General features: G+C 47.8%; 1 long non-coding RNA gene across 1 annotated transcript in view; it reads left to right on the forward strand.

Moving 5' to 3' along the window:
- Positions 1 to 7,016: 7,016 nt before the first annotated feature.
- The window catches only part of LOC142573087 (uncharacterized), a 46,403-nt gene continuing 39,506 nt past the window's right edge, over positions 7,017 to 13,913 (forward strand). Inside the window, exon 1 of the long non-coding RNA XR_012826210.1 lies at positions 7,017 to 7,195. This is a non-coding gene — a long non-coding RNA (uncharacterized LOC142573087). The remainder of the gene's footprint in view (positions 7,196 to 13,913) is intronic.

The raw sequence follows: 13,913 nt of genomic DNA on the forward strand, positions 1-13,913 counted from the left end.
TTATGTGTGACGTCAGGGATTCCAAAGTATGTTTTGGCATTTGGGCCGCGTTGGCTGAGTAAAGGTTCCCGAAACTTGCCGTGTTTAATATTTGGTTCCTTTAGAACACGATGTAGTCAATCTGTACGGCTATATAATTAAGTAGGCCCTAGAACATGCCATCAAAATCCACGACGTCACAGCGACCAGGTGCGGGAACTTCAAGGAGGCGTCGCCAGCGCTCTTTCGTTCTTGCGCTTTTTCTGGCTTACCAAGCGTCTTATAGTGGTAAGAGTTGTGTTTTGGTGTCGTAGAGAGGTAATTTATTGATACAGAAAAAATCATTATACATATATATATATATATATATATATATATATATATATATATATATATATATATATATAGCTAGGCAAATTACTTGTACTATAGTTGAATTAAAGAAATCAGAATTTAATGACAATGAAAGTGGATGAAAATACTTGCCGCCGTTGGGGAACGATCCCACGTCTTCACATTACGCGCGTGCTGCTCTCACTAACTGAGCTACCGCGTCGCTGTTTTACCATCCACTTTCTTGGGTATTTATGCTTTTACTATCTAGAACCAACTTTGGGATTGCTAGCCAGCGCCACCGCTCACAAACCGTGGCGGCGGGATATATATATATATATATATATATATATATATATATATATATATATATATATATATATATATATATATATATATATATATATATATATATATATATTCCGTTGGTATTACCCGAAGACCATGCACAGTGAGTGCTGCCTGAACCTATTATGCGGCTTCCGAACCCTGGAATTTCGAAGACCCGATGTGTTCTGTCTCATGGCGTCAAATACCTTTACATTTCGAGCGTGTACGGATGGTTGTGTGCACGTATACTATGCCGATAGCTCCGTAACATCATCTGCCTCTATGGTGGCATTTATCAACCCTCAGCTGGTCATTGTTCGGCGGCTCAAGCTAAACATAATGTTCAAGATAACTACCGCAAAACGTGTTGCAACCCGAAAGGCAGGTCATTTTCTCACCGGGAGCTGTCGCGCACGTGGACGCACTCCCGCTATAAGTCAGCTTTGCAAACTACATTGTTTCGGTCATCGGAGAAGACTGGTATTGCGACTTAGCTCTAGAAATTACAGAGCTCCTCGTGACCACAGTGCATTCTTCCGATGGATGCATGTGCACTGTGGCACCGTCAGAAATAAGCGAGCAGACGCTGAAACATAGACGGCCTTGAATCACGTCCCCTGACGCACGTATTGCGTTCTAGCGCCTAGATGCGAAGGCACTGCTCCCTTGCGTCGTGCGAAACTTGTGTTTGACTACGGGACCCAACAAGCCAGAAGCCACAGTGGTTTGCACGCATGCATGCAGGATATCATTTATACCTACAGGTATACGGTCCCTAAATGAAATCCTGCGTGCATATTTAGCTCAACCAGATGCAGACGATCGAGTACGGTGCACAGAGATTCACCTTGGAGTTGCGTTCATGAGGCGTTATGCGCACCTGATTGGTCGTAGTGACATTGGTTGGAAGTGATAGACGTTTTCATCGGGCGACGAGGAAAGGGCGCTCGGAGCCTTTCCTTCTCTCTGTCTTCCGCGGTCCGGCGCGGCGCTGCTTGACTTTGTTCGCCGCCGCGTACAGTGGAAAGATTTCGAGCCGTTTTACTCATTTTCCGAGATATTTTGCGACGTCAGTTCATACACGGTCGTCGGGGAACCACTGTGTAGCCTTTCGGTGCAGCAGTAACTTAACTATACAGTCTGCAGAAATTTCTATGGGCTGCGCAAACATGCGATGGGCCTCACCAGCCGCGGTGAGTGTATACTTGTGAACTATTTTGCCTGTATCGGTGGGTATATACTCGACGAAAAGCAGCGTCGTCTCTATAATTGTCAACGCGTATTGGAAAACATTCTCACATCTGTTCGCTTGCCGTAGGAACTAAAACATAAGAGTGATCGTGCACGGCCAACCCAATGCAACCCCAAAACGTCTAAACGCCAATCTCCACAAAATATTTGCGTAAGCGACTGGCATCTTTCGCACGCATATAGTCTAGAATAGACTTGAAATCAGTGTGATATGTCTCTACGTTAGCGTGGCTCAGCGCAGCGATCACTGCGCTTGGTAAACCAGCATGATGCATATAATCTTGTTGCTTCGGCATTGCCTTTCTGCCCTGTGAATCGCTAACATCCAAAGGGGATCGTATAAAAAGGATTCAACGGCTGTTTGTGAGCAAACAATTTTCATAAAATCAGTCTTTATCCCTTTGCGGCTTGTAAAGTAGGGAACACATACGCCGTTCCTTGAGTGACCAATCGACCGATTTGGTCACCCACGTCTGCGGAAAAAAAAAAAGCGCGGGCTAGGAAAAATCACGCACGGTCATGCCGTATGCTCGGGCCGTGAGATATAGAAGGAAAAAAATCTATAACCCAGCCTCTATACTTGTGCTTCGGATGCTCGCGCTGTCCGCAACCGGCCACTCGACCACCTAACCGGTGTGATTCACACAACGGTGAAGTGTTATCACTAACCAAAGCTTTCTTTATTCGTCGTCGGAAATCCCCTCCAACAAACGAGGTAGTCGCGCCATGTATATACGGGTCACAACGGGAACGCTCGTGAAAGTATACACCAGATCGGTACCCACGCTGATATGCGATCGTCGCGTGTGTTTCATGACTACTCTTTGCTGCTTAACCACAGATTAGAATCAGAGTGAGAATGTCGCGTAAAGGCCACATTCGTGAAACTCATTTTTATATATACACAACTAAATCTCCGTGGCTGACTCTATAAAACACGCGCGCACACATTGCGCTGGGTGCTGCGTCCGCCTCAGTAATGCTGCAGAAACTCCGGCCATGCTGACCTATATCTCATCATCATCTCTCACAGAACCGCTTCCGGCGTAGAAGACGCCACGCCATACTAAACAGTCCGTCGCGAGCGCGAAAACAGCCACCATGTGGAAACAGGGCCCGGGCGTACACACCTGACAACAGGGAGCTCTCGCCCAAGTGAGCATGCTGATTGTTCATAGATGGCGCCACTGTCTACGTAATATGGCGGCACCTTTGAAAAAAAAAATGAAAAGGGCGATAAATACTGCAAAGGGCACATGGGTAGCCTGGGGCGCTAACGCACATCTGGTCTATCTGGTCTGTCTGCGACATTTACGCAGTTCTAAACATTGCGATATACTGTATACGTTATTTTGCTAGTGCTTCGCTGCACGACAGAGGTTCGGAGGTGGCTGTACGCAAGTTAAAAATTAAAAAAATTGAAAATAATATATATTTTCAGCATCTTTAGCTTGATTCTACTCTGCATTATTTACAATATCCGTGTTTGTCTGCCAGCGTTTCGAGGAAGAATTTAAGCCAGGCGCTGCCACCAGGCTTTTATTGACTTCTTCGTGCAATGAGCATGGTGCGTGGCCGAAATTCCCTTCAGAGATGCTTCTTTTGGAAACTACACCTGTTCATAATCATGTCAGTTACTTCCGACGAAACACAGGCATCCATGTTACCAGATGTGATTGAAAACGACGTGAAAATAAATTTTTTCGGAGGCGCTCCATAGGCGAAATACGCACGCCGTTGGATGTAACAAAGAAAAAAGAAAGCGTCTTAAAATATACAAAAAAATCATTATAAATATTTCCTTTTTGTTCATTTCACAGGCTGACCTATATATGGGATACATGATTATTAAGCTAGCACTCAAGAATATTGGGAGAAATACCCTTGTCAAACCTTTGCAGTGCTTGCACTCTCTGCATCCACCGCGACGACGACGACGACGACGACGATGATGATGATCATGATGATCATGATGATGATGATGCGCTTTATTCGCGAACTTACAGCGCCTGTGGCGCTCCATGCTCAACGCGAGGTCGCAGATTCGATTGCTAGCTACGGCGAGCTGAATGAAAACGATCGTCTACCACCCTTTGGGTGGACGTTGAATACCTGCGGTGGTCTAAAGTAATCCGAAACACCCACCAATATACAGCGTCCCTCATAGCCCGCTGTTGCTCTCGCAGACGTCAAAGTTCAATCAATCAATCAATCAATCAATCAATCAATCAATCAATCAATCAATCAATCAATCAATCAATCAATCAATCAATCAATCAATCAATCCATTCAATCAATCAATCCGGCCATTCAATCAATTAACCTTCGGAGCGGTATGCCACTGTTCGGGCGTTTTCTCCGACTGCAAGCCCGTCACCGTGGATGATATAGGCACGTGTTATAGTATTCAGAACGACAGGACATTTGCATAAAGCTTTCCACGGGTAAATGTAGCTTACTAGCCTACTTATCTGGTCATTTATGTAGCCAAACGCCGGCGACTAAAATTACGGTTTGTTTTTAGACCGAAATATGTAAATGTCTTGACATGAACTTGTCCTGCAGAGTGTGTCAAAAAGACATATTTTCTCTTGCACACAAATAATGCCACCAGAAAAATAAAAGACGGCTCTCGTAAGGTACTGCTTTCCGTTTTTTTCACGTCTGCATGGCTCTCACATAGGAGAGCTCTCACCGAGCACGCTGTTATTTATTACAGAGGCAAAAGTTTTGCCATTAATTTTACCTATCATTACTTTGGATTCTCCCTCTCCTTTCTTTTCTTCCCTTAAAGCCCTTCCCCTGCGTAGGGTAGCAAACCGGATGTGCGTCTGGTTGATCTTCCTACCTTTCCTTCTTTTCTTCTCATCCTCCTCACCCTCCATTACTTTGGATGCCAGAACTTGGAGAGCTGTGCAGCAAGAACCTCCGAATATATATATATATATATATATATATATATATATATATATATATATATATATATATAGAGAGAGAGAGAGAGAGAGAGAGAGAGAGAGGAGAATCTAGGTGACCCATTTCTACTTTAAGGCGTGGGGTCAAATCTTATGCTTCCGGGACTTCGTGGATGTGTTGGCAATTGAACGATGGCTATAGAACGTCTTGAAATCGAGAATAATGTTTAACCTGATCAGTAATCTGAAGCTTTAAATCGAATTATTAACCGAATGATCAAATTTGTGGACTTCAGACCAACTGCTGTTCACATCCCATGCTCCTGAACAGAATGTACCCAACGAGTTACAACAAAGAATGAAAGCAAGGTGCCCAACACCCTCTACCACATGGTATGGGAATCTGACGGCACCGCGGCGTGCATCCCATCAGGGAACCAACGGTCGACCAGTGGGAGGCCCGGCTGACCTTGCAGCTCCAACCCTGAGGACCAGGCGAACCTAGTGGACAGGGTGCGGACCAGAGCCCGCGGCCTGAGGACACCACCCGCCTTGGGCGAAGATGGCGCCATTGCTCCTTTGATCAATAAAGTCTATTACTACTACTACACTACTACGTACGGGATGTACAAAAATAAAGAAAGCTCTTAATTTATGTACATGAACTTCCCAGAAAAAGAAGTTCCTGGCTCCTCCCGCAATCGAGAGTAGATGTAAGCATGAAATGGCAACAGGCAAAGCAGATTGGTTGGAGATGATACTAGCCACAATCTTAAAATGAGTGTAGTACATGTTTGCAACGGCCCACACTACACTGCACCACGCCATATTGTGCGCTGGTCCATATGCACGCTGCCCAGCTAGAAGAAGAAAACCGGCTGAAGGCGGCACGACAGGCAACGAAAGACGCCAGAAGGACTGAGCGCACTGCCCAGCTACAAGAAGAAAATCGCCTGAAGGAGGCGCCACGCAGCGTGGCGCCATCTCTCGAAGCGAAGCAAAACGCGCGCCGCGGAACTCACGGACAATCGGCCTTCAAGACAGGCAACTCTGTCTCAGCGCCAAAAGATGACAATCAAGTGTATGGTGCCCTGTATCTGCCTTTTGAACGTCGCTATTGGAAATGACAAATAAACCTTCAGCGTACTAGAAGTTACAGCTTGAGTGATAATGTGAAAAAACATTTGGAAGAATTCTGAAGCAAAATATTTTGTAACTTCTTTGGGCAATAATTAGCGTATGTAATTAGAGACCGCATTTTCTTTAGTTCTGACTGGCTGCTGGACCATCTCGTTTTGTTCTCGCAACTTGCCCAGACAAGGGCTCTGGATTTTGACTCAAGGTCACTTGAAGATCGCCGACATCGGGAACTAAAAGCACTTCGTGCTTAAAAACAAAAAAGAAACAAACCATACTATTTGAACTGCCACTTGTATTCAATATGTCAGCGACACCTTGCATTAATAGACACATAAAGCGTATCCAGCTCACTTCGTCACAATGGAAGGTCCTACTGCGAAATCAAATAAGCTTGTTAACGTACTCAGTCTGGTATAGAGTTCCATTGCTTATTAACAGTCATGCCAGCTGCACAGAAGAGACGCTTGCATGATGCGAAATTTACCTTTCGCTTACTCGAAGTGCAGCGCACACCAGTTGAGTCTGTCCTGAAAGACCCAAAGGTGTCATCTTAGCCGGAACGCATTGAAGCTCACTCTGTCGTTCCCTTCTTTGCTTTTAAACAAGCGAAGTGGGGCCGTCGGTGCCGATGCTTACTCGATTTACTTCAGGGAACCTCAACAGACTAATCGCGAATAAATCATTATTCTATTAATAGGAAAGTAAATAGATGTATCGCCTGGCCATAGCTTCTATTGGGTTCAGCTGAATAAGGCGTGAAATATAGAGTTCAGATAATGTTTTCCGTTTCTCAATAGAAGAACTGCAGTTGTGTGCCTGTGTATTTTGATCAACTTTATAGTTTCTTTTTTTTTCTTTAACATCACGATGAAGTTGTCGCCGGACTTTTTGGCGCCCTGCATATACAAAAGCAGCTAATATTATAATTCTTGTCATTTAATTTTTTTTACAGTTTAGGATTATTTTTGACTACAAAATAAAACTGTGCCATTAAACGTTAGGATTTTGCAAAAATGTATAGCTTACAGCGTCGATTTCTTTTTCTTTCCAGGAAATTTTCTCCGTTCTCGCTGGCTGTTCTCGACGAGATCGTAAGCGAGAGTAGCAGAGAGTCGGCTCACGGCGCGGCGGCGGTTGTTCAGCGTGCCTGGCATATGCGTTGGAGGCTGGCGCAAAGAGGTCATTAAAGCCATGAGCAGGCAGCGCAGGCTCATTTCGACCGCAATAAGACCTTGAGACCTCGGGCCGTAAGTGCGAGAGGCTGCGCGGCGAATACGTCTTGAAGCAGTGCACGTATTGTCCATTCAGACAGCGAGCAGCAAAGGCGAAGAGCGCGCTGGACACTTTCCGCAGCTGAAGTGGAGTGCAGTTCGAGCAACCGCTGTACAGGTGGAAGAAACCTGCTACCACAATTTATTCAGGATTTTTTTTTTTTTGCTTTCTCCCCGAATGCGACGTTGGCACAACTGCAGACGAAGCTGCCTCTTCAATGCGGCGTTATCTTCAGTCACGTGAGGCGCATTCATACCTATAGCTGTCTGCACTACAAAACTCGTCGCGCCGTGTCGGCAACATAAGGGTTTCTTATGCACGTGACTAGAATTGCCTCCTCCGAGGTGCACTCGCACCGCAATGTCCGTTCAGTAAAACGGTTCCGGTGATAGAGAGCAATAAGTGAAGCGATGTGTTTCGAGTGTCATATTAGTTGTGAGCGCAAGTATAAGCTCACGCGTCAGCACCTGAGCTAATCTGAGAAATGTGCCAGAGAGCAGTTTTCACTGTACTGCTTCCAACCGAGTCATTGGTGTCCCGAACGTCGGTACACGCACATGCCTTGTCGAGGGGGCGCAACGAGGCTATAGCGACCAGTGCGAGCAGCGGGCTTCCTCTAAAGTGGAGCGGTAGAGCACCGTACGAATTGAAAAACAACCGCTGAATGTAGAGCAGTTGAAAGCGCGGAACTGATAACATCGCGTTGATATATATATATATATATATATATATATATATATATATATATATATATATATATATATAGAGAGAGAGAGAGAGAGAGAGAGAAAACGCGCGCTTGTGAGTCGTTGCTAACGAGTCGGTTGCGTCTGCTGCTTTCTTCAATTCAGAACCATTGCATTTCCCATTTCATTTACCTTCTTACATCGCTCTTATTGATTCTTCGTCGAAAGGAGCATTCTTCACATCATGAGCCAGTGTCACTAGGCATTAGGCAAGAAAGTAGCTAACAGCGCTCACGTCTTTAAGAACAAATGTCCGCGTGTTCTCGCTAACCATCCTTGGATCCATACACAGCATAATTCCGCTTCGGCTGAAGTCATTACTGCGTATACTGAAGCGTCACGCGCCCTTCTGCAAGCGTTTGGTCCACCCGATAGAGTTTACTACAAAAATTAATGGATTTAACTCGGGCGCTATTGTCTACGGAAGCCCGATAATATGGCGGTTCAGCCAGCATGGGAATGATGGGCAATACATGAATTCGCCTCAATTTTGTTCTTTTGGTTTCAAACCGCTTTGTGACATTGCAAATTTTCAAGTAAATATTGCGTAATGCTAGAATTCGCGATGACTGGGCATGGGGACAGAAACACAGCATTTCTGTCTTTAGAAATTAATTCATTCTTGGAAACTTATAAATATAATGCGTAATAAATAACAGTACAAGGACGTATGGAGCCACAGGCACGAAGATTAGCCAAATCAGTGTACTAGATGATTCCCGCAGTATCTGAGCGGTCGCAGCGCGAGAGTTCCTTCTAGTAAATTTTATAGGAAATTTTATGGTTCGACTCCACTAGCGCGTTCAGACGCTGGAGCCTGCACCTGGCAACGCTTGTTCGTCGTCGGTGGAGACCGGCCGACACGGTCAAGGCGCGCGTCCAAGGAGCGGCCCCCGAGGAGGGGCGACCTTGGCTCCCTCGGCGCGGGGTCGGCCGTTGACAGAGCTCGGGGCGCTTGATCCATTAGGGCGAGCAAGGCGCGCCGGATTAATGATAAGCGTCCGGCGGGCGCCTTCCACGGCCGCATCACCTCGCTGCGAGCGCCGCGAAAGGGGATCGGCCGCCGGGCCCACGTGGGACGTGCCTAATCATCCCCCCCCCTCCCCTCTTCACTGTCTTGGACGTGGCTCCAAATGGATGGCGCCGTGATTACGGCTAAGTGGCGACGTCCCCCCCCCCTCCCCCCTCTTCTTCTCAGCAGCATCAGCATCAGTGGCAGCAGCATCAACAGCAGGCCGACGGGCGCCGTTTCACTCCTTCCATACAAAGGAGGCACCGTTTCGGAGGAGCCGTGCCTGCGCCATCCTTCCGGGTCCCGGACGGGCCAAGTCGGTGGCCACTCCGGGCTTGACCACTTGTACAGTGCTTCTGCAGACCGCGGCAGAACAAGGCGAGGAATGCGTGATAGGGCGACCGAGCACTGTCAGAGGCACTACTGATATATCATAGCAGTCTTTGGTCACGATAACCGACTTCATGTCATTTTGTGGCACCCACTTAATGTTCATATCGTAACGCAGCTTTATTTATTCTTTAATTAGTTATGCAAATGGGTGTAATAGCATATGCTGGAATCCTCAAGCGACCCTCAGCTCCTCCGGGTTTCCCCTGGTGCCGACCTTCGTGATTGAGTTGCCGGCATGAGCCGTGGACGACGTTCTTCTGCAGCGTCTGTTAAAGCAGACTGCCGTACCGTGAGTTTCAGCCATGACCGCGAGATTGAGCGGAGTCGCCGCCTGATGCACTACACTAGTTGAACCAGGTATGGTGTGGCACGGCCGGACTGCAGTATGCGCAGCGCTCTTAGAAGCGCGTTTGTGCTCCACTTCCGAAGGTGAACTCCATCAAAATTTTAGGACTTTAATTAACGCCAAAGGCTGTAATGCAGAAGCCCTAAAAAAGCTAGGCGCGTGGGCGAAAAATATACTAAGGCTCATCACTAGAAACGCAAGCAAAAGGGGGGGGGGGACTTAAGGAGGACAACTTGCTCAGGGTCCCCCAAGCTTTCTTCATCAGTCATATTACTTACACGGCACCGTACCTCAAATGGAGCACAATCGAAAAGAACAAACTCGACACGCTCGTCAGGTCCGGCGTCAAAAGAATACTCGGTATTCCACAATCCGCTAGCACGGTAAGACTACTTGAACTCCGAATTCCCAACACCACAGATGAATTAATTGAAGCGCAGTTTATTGCACAGATCTCTAGGCTTTCGTCAACTAAGCCGGGAATTAAGATTTTTATGAAGCTGGTCTATTCACTATACAGGCACCGCTCGACGGACGCCTCCTGTCTAAATTAGCCCAGGAAGGTATAAACGTTGAGTCCTTACCGAGGAACATCCACCCAATATATAACGAAGGTCGCCGAAGAGCGCGGGCTAGAACCATTCTTTGACGAATCGATCCTTACGGGACAGATGCATTCTTCGTCGAAGCCGCCAAATATGGCAGCGAAGACAGGTTTGCGATCTCGGTCGTTGACGCGTACGGTACACTTATCAGCGCCGCGTCAATCTACACTAAACAGAGGAATGAGGCGGAGGAAACCGCGATAGCCTTGACTCTCCAAGCCGCAAAAGACCCGACGACCATTTTCTCCGACTCGCGCACGGCGGTCAGGGCTTTCTCGTCCGCTCGAGTTTCTAAACACGCAGCCGGCATTGTCAACAGATCCTTTCGTATTACTACGGGAGAAGAAACTGGAGGTCATACCATAACGTGGTTCCCGGCCCACGTGAACGATCTAACTAACCAAGCCGGTTGCAACCCTAACGAGCGGGCCAACTGCCTGGCGCGTGAATTCACGAATCGCGCCCGAGCTAACGGTCCGGTCCGGCTCTCCCACAGGATTGCCCTTTCAAAGATAATCTTACCACGTTTCGCGAAATTACGTCGCATTACAGACACAGCAGGAGGAAATTCCCTCCCCCCCAGCCCGAAACTGAACTGGGCTCAGGCCGTTACTTTTAGGCTCTTACAGACCAGGTCCTACCTCGCGCACCCCCAGAGCGCTTAGTTGGATAGACCCGAACTTCCCGCAGTCGTGCTCCAAATGCGGTCACGCATGCTGCTCCTTCGACCTCATGCTCTGGCTGTACCCGTACAACACGGGCTCCGACCTTCAATACAAGTCCAAGTGGGACGCATTGCTGAAGAGCTCGGATTTCACGAACCAACTACAGGCCGTCCAGAGGGCCCGCGACGTCGCGGAGAGTCACCACCTCGCTGTCCCGTCGTGGGCGGAGCCACCAACTTGATTGGGGAGCCTTCGGTTCCCCCCAGTCAAGTTCTTCAGGACACTCTAATAAAGTTATTGTCACTGTCACTGCTCCACTTCGGCCGCGAGTGTGGTGGTGGCTCGCATCGTCTACTAGCCACTACGTGCTTCCATGCGCGCGTACGGTGAGATCAGGACGGTAGCTGCCAATCAATTCTCAAGGCAACTTGCACACTTGACACGTGTGCAAGTGTCCAAGTGTCAAGTGTGGAAGTGGCCTATAGACTTCTTTAGGGACGTGCTAGCAGCTGCACAAAATGGCCCCTGCGTTTCCAACGTTGGTGGGGTGCACTCGTGAGGACGCCGCGATGCGTAGGAAAGCACACGGAGTGCCTCATATATAAGTGCATGGCAGCTCGCTGTGCTGCAGTGGGAGAAGAAGCAGACGTGCGCTGCAGGTTAGCCCACTTCCGCACTCTTTGCATCACGTGTTATCCATTTCCTTCTCCCTTCCCGGCGTCGCAAGTCACGATAGGATGGTGAACGAGGGCTGGCCGGTGGAGACAGTGTCGCGGCCCGGCCAGCGTAAATTAAGGCTCGAGTTCCGCGGAGAGACAGCGACGAATGCAATAACGGGATCTGGAAAGCTCAGCCGGGCTGCAGGCCTCAAATGTATCCTTCCCCCCAGTGCAGGGTAGCAAACCAGAATCTCATCCGGTTAACCTCCCTGCCTTTCCCATCCCGTTTATCTCTCTCTCTCTCTCTAATGTACATGAAACAAAAAAAAGATTAGCTATCACGCTACACGCACACATGTATACTTGTAGCTATTTATAAATTTTCATGTTCCCTATAGCGAGACAGTGTGTTTACGGATCCAGCTTCAAGAAATGAGCTCGATAACTAAGTTTATCATGATTGAGAAAGCTTGTTGTCAGCAGTGGGCTTAATAAGTCCTTAGAAGGCGTCAATAAATAAATAAATAAATAAATAAATAAATAAATAAATAAATAAATAAAATCGGAACGACATGATTGGCGCACGCTAAATGACTCAATTGTATGGAAGGTGCGAACCAATAAAAGAAGACTGCCAGGCTGGGCCGTACAGATGGCACTTCGACATAAAGACTAAAGTCACTAGAACTTAGTGCATATGTTGCCTTTCTCGCTTGACTTTAAGATTATACACAGCCCAGGGAGTTCACCTTCCCATCTGAAACAATATACAATGCCGAATATAGTGAATTCAGTTCTCTGTAACAGTGCATGCGATTAATTAGTTATGGAACTTGTTTACAAACACCTTCTAATTTTTTGAAGGGAGGGGGAGGGTCAAGGGCGGGGAGCATAACTTCTTTTATATTCATTAGCGGCTGAATAAGTATTACAGAAAGTAATATTAGAGACAACGAGCTAGTTTATATCGCCGATTTTCACTTAACCTTTGTGCTCACTTCGATAAAGAGCTTTTGGCCCAGCTACATAAAGCAGGGGACGAAACGCCTTCGAGTTCGTTACTTCGGTTAAGCGGGGTGAGTGATCGCGACCGGTGAATTCAACGTTCGGTCGCAGGACGCGGTTGTATTCAACGCCTGGAGGAAAGAAAGCCGACTATAAAGCATTTAGAAAAAAATAATATAAACAAAATGATCATAAAAGAAAGATGAAGGTGGAGGGGGAAGGGTCCAAATCGAGCGAGGAGGAGGTCTTCGGCAGAAAGCGTGGTCATTGACCCCCTAGGGGTGTCATTGGCAGTCCAGACTTGTCTTTGGATGCATCTGCGCCTTTAGTTGCGCAAGCGTTTCCCCATCGGGACCTGAGCGCTCCTTTTGTATGACCGGTTGCAATTTTTTCACATCAACCCTATCCTCCGACCCCATCGGGCCTTCTCCCCTCGCTGATTTCTGTGCTCACCCTTCCTCTCTGTCTCTTTCGTCATTCTTGTTGTTCTCGGTCTTTTATGGGCGTTTGTTTAGGGGCTTCCTCCTCCAGTGGCGAAATAAAAAAGGAAAAGCGGGGGGAGGGGGGGGGGGTGCGGCTGAAGAGGGAGTTGGGGAAGAAGGAAGGCGCGTACCCGCGACCGGAGACGGGTGCGCGCGATCGCGGCCGGCAAGGCCCGGCGTCATTTGCGGCTCTTTGTTTCCTACGACCTTAGCTTTTTTTTCCCTCTTCGCCGCTTGCAGGCTACAGAGGGATTCACAAGGCGCCCATCACACGTACCCCATATGCCGTTCATTCACCGCAGAGCGCGCGCTGGTGCCGCAACCCCCCGTGCCCAAAATCTCTCTCTCTCTCTCTCTCTCTCTCTCTCTCTCTCTCTCTCTGTGGATGGATGCCTTAAGTGGTGTAAGGGCACGCCTGCGGTGGTCGGTACTCGGCTATGCCCTATGTTGCGAGAGACTCCGCAGGCAGCCCTTAATTTCGGGCTCGCTGTATACTGTCAGGCACGCCTGATTGTGCCCCGTTATTTACGCTCGGTAACGTCGTTTTAGGTTTGGCGTGCTATACGACCGCGTAACGCAAAGTCAAGTTGGAAGCAATGGCACGATTTCTCGCTACTGTAGCATCGTTTTGAATGCGCGCTTTCGCAATAACTCGGTCGCTGTTGGAAGTATTTCACAGCACTATAGAGAGGAACTATAGCTGAGCCTTCGCTTGTATAGTATACAACATATGCTTTGTTTCGCGCAGGGCATAATGCGGCGTGTGCGCGGTTTGTCTCC

This window comes from Dermacentor variabilis, chromosome 1 (genome assembly GCF_050947875.1).
Source record: "Dermacentor variabilis isolate Ectoservices chromosome 1, ASM5094787v1, whole genome shotgun sequence".
NCBI classification, from domain to species: Eukaryota; Metazoa; Arthropoda; class Arachnida; order Ixodida; family Ixodidae; genus Dermacentor; species Dermacentor variabilis.